We start from the raw sequence: 4103 nt of genomic DNA on the forward strand, positions 1-4103 counted from the left end.
TGAGACTACATCAAAACTGACAAGCCTACAGGTACTGTTGATCTGTACTTCATTCAGTTTGTTAATCAAGTCTACATTATTTTTTATATTTGAATATGAGATGGTGCCAACTAAAGGATTGAGGATATTCACAAGGTACTTAGATAATTTATATGCTGCTGAACCTACAGAGCTAATTATTGGCCTAGCTGGATAATTTGGCTTATGAGTTTTAATAGTTCCATACATATATGGCAATGTTGGTGATATTGTACAAACCTTTTTTATCAGATCTTCATTCCCTTTTAATAACTCTTTCACTTTTTTGTTGTAACTACTATTCACAAACTCAATTGGATTTTTTCTTAATTCCATGTATGTGTTTTCATCACTCAAGAGGTTTTCCATTTTTTCTATATAATCATTTTTATTCAAGATTACCAGTGCTCCAGATTTATCGGCTTTTGTCAACTTAATATTTCTATCTTGCTTCAATTCGGCAATTGCTCTCCTGAATCTTTTTGGGCAATTTGGAACCACTGGTTTTTTCATATTGCTATATATAATACCCTTAATCATATTTACTTCTTCTACAGAAATATCACTGAATTTCTCCAGGTTACACACTCCATTTGTAATTTCTACACTATTCACTGCACTTGATGACATCGAGAAATTTAAACCGTATCCCAAGGCACACTTCACATTTTTATCTAGAATTTTATTTGACAAATTAACCACACATTCTGGATTAACGTTTGTAGTCCACGGGCTACTTTCTATCAGTGCATTGAGTTTCGTGTCATGCTTTTGTTTGAGTTTTCTATACACTTTTTCGTTCATTTCTCCATAGCAGAAACCTCGAAGTGAGTCTTTCCAATCCGTTGGTATTGAGGCTTCAAAATGTCTCCTTTTTCTTGTTAGGTCTTCAAACGCTCTTCAGTTTTTAATTTTCATTGAATTTATATGCTTTTCTAATATACTTCTCTGTATATCACCAAATGGTTGATCTTCTATTTCCAATAGGGATTTCGTTATCATGCATTTCGGAATGACTTGTTCCTCCCAGCATTCACGAAGTAACCGCAGGTGTTCTTTAGTAGTATGGGCGCGTGTGAGGGCGTCTGTAAATTCTCTAATAATATATACCAAGATAGGGAAAGTCGTACAGAAAGTCTGGAAGGAGTACGTGGTATCCATTTATGCGTAAAAATCACAGGAAAACGTGATGCTCAGATGCAGAAGAACCACAGGGAAAATGAAAATACAGAATATACACTTGAGTCCTGACTAGTTTCGTGATACTTCCTCAGAGGACTGATTTATTGAGAGAGGTTTCTTACATTTTATAGGGAAAGCAAAAGTACGAACATACATATAGAGATTTAGAGAACAATGACACTCCCTTACCCGCTACCTGGGCTTGAATCAGGTGTGCGTAGGCGGAGTCCGAAAGCTCGTTAGACACCTGCTAAAAAGGGTCATTTCTAGTAAGCTCTGTAGGTTCAGCAGCATATAAATTATCTAAGTACCTTGTGAATATCCTCAATCCTTTAGTTGGCACCATCTCATATTCAAATATAAAAAATAATGTAGACTTGATTAACAAACTGAATGAAGTACAGATCAACAGTACCTGTAGGCTTGTCAGTTTTGATGTAGTCTCACTATTCACAAAAGTACCTATTGATGACATGTTGGAATTTTTATCTGAAACATTAGATAATAGACAATTGAATCTACCATTCTCCATACACACTTTAATAGAATTAATTAAATTATGTATAAAAGATTGTAAATTTGAATTCAATGGGAGATTTTATGCACAAACTTTTGGTATGGCTATGGGAAACCCTTTATCCCCAGTATTGAGCAATCTATACATGGAATTTTTTGAAAGCAGAATCGTAAATAACATCATACCTAATAATGTAAAATGGTTTCGATATATTGACGACATAATATGTGTGTGGCCAGGAAATGAAAATTTAGATAACTTTCTTCTTAGATTGAATAGTTTGGTACCATCAATAAATTTCACTATGGAGCTGGAGAATAATTGTACCCTACCTTTTTTGGATTGTCGCATACATAGATGTAATAATAGTCTCAAGTTCAATGTATACAGAAAGCCAACGCATATCTCGGCATATGTCCATTATTACTCAAACCAAGGCAACAAAGTTAAGAAATCTGTATTTACTTCTATGTTTTTAAGAGCATTCCGAGTCTGCAGCCCTGAATATATTGATGACGAAATAAATGGTATTAGAGCAATAGGTAAAAAACTAAAGTATCCTGAAATTGTATTAGATGATGCCCTAAGAACAGCAAAAAAAAAAGACTTTTTTCGGTAATGATAACAGAAAAAACTATAACACACAAAATTTACTTGTACTACCTTATTGTGATTCATTTAAAGAAATTCCCCAACTGTTAAAAAACTTCAATGTAAATGTAGCATTTAAGAGTAAAAATACAATAAAAACAGCCTTAATAAAGAATTCTCCTGACATTACCAAGGGATGTGTATATCGTATTCCATGCAATGCTTGTGAAAAATACTATATTGGTCAAACTGGTAAAGCCCTAGAAAAGAGAATTGAACAACATAAGAAAAGTGTCAGGTATGCTCAAGATAATAATGCACTCTTTGCCCACGTTAGAGATAAAAATCACCCTATTAATTGGTCAGGTGCAAAGAAATTGGTTCATTCAAATAACTTAGTAGAAAGAAACATCATAGAGTCCAGTTTCATAAAAGAAACCTTTGAAAACAACTTGAATATTGGTCATGGAATGTATAAACTCGACGCCTTTATATGTAAAGAGATTTGTAAACTATATAAAAAAACATTAACCACTTAATGTAGAATTGAATGTATTGTGAATAATTAACGTCGGTGTGAAATTAATATTTAGACCTAAGCTACCATTCATTAAAAGAAACAATTATTTTATATAGTATGCATAAGTATATTGGCACTATATAGTGTTATGCTAGATATAAGTATTGATATATACATGATTATATGTTTATGATATTAATGTTGTATACATATAAATGTATATATGCATAGGTATGTATGTGTATATATGTATACATGTATATATGTGTGTGTATATATATGTATATGTGTATGTGTATGTATATGTATGTGTATGTGTAAGTATTTATGTATATGTATATGTATTTGTATTTTATGTATGTATATATATGTATATGTGTATGTGTATGTATATGTATATGTATGTGTGTGTATGTATGTATATGTATATGTGTGTATGTGTATATATATGTATATATATATGTATGTATATATATATATATATATATATATATATATATATATATATATATATATATATATATATATATATGTATATATGTATGTATGTATATATGTATATGTATGTATATATATGTATATATAATTGTAATTTTGTGTATGTTTTGCTTATGTATTTATATAGATAAGGCTACCGCATTGACATATAAATAACTGTAATGAAAGTAAAATAAGAAGAAAACAAGAATATACCGGCCACTAGAAATGACCCTTTTTAGCAGGTGTCTAACGAGCTTTCGGACTCCGCCTACGCACACCTGAGTCAAGCCCAGGTAGCGGGTAAGGGAGTGTCATTGTTCTCTAAATCTCTATATGTATGTTCGTACTTTTGCTTTCCCTATAAAATGTAAGAAACCTCTCTCAATAAATCAGTCCTCTGAGGAAGTATCACGAAACTAGTCAGGACTCAAGTGTATATTCTGTATTTTCATTTTCCCTGTGGTTCTTCTGCATATATATATATATATATATATATATATATATATATATATATATATATATATATATATATATATATATATATATATATATATATATATATATATATATATATATATATATATATATATATATCTATATATATATATATATATATGTATATATATATTTATTACCTTAAATCCATACAGCCGAGATTATTATTTCCTGACGTTCTATATTATCTTATGAAGAATTAAATTAGATAATTTTTTATATCATTATTATTATTTTTATTATTATTATTATTATTATTATTATTATTATTATTATTATAATAATAATAATAATAATAAT

This window comes from Palaemon carinicauda, chromosome 26 (assembly GCF_036898095.1).
Source record: "Palaemon carinicauda isolate YSFRI2023 chromosome 26, ASM3689809v2, whole genome shotgun sequence".
NCBI classification, from domain to species: Eukaryota; Metazoa; Arthropoda; class Malacostraca; order Decapoda; family Palaemonidae; genus Palaemon; species Palaemon carinicauda.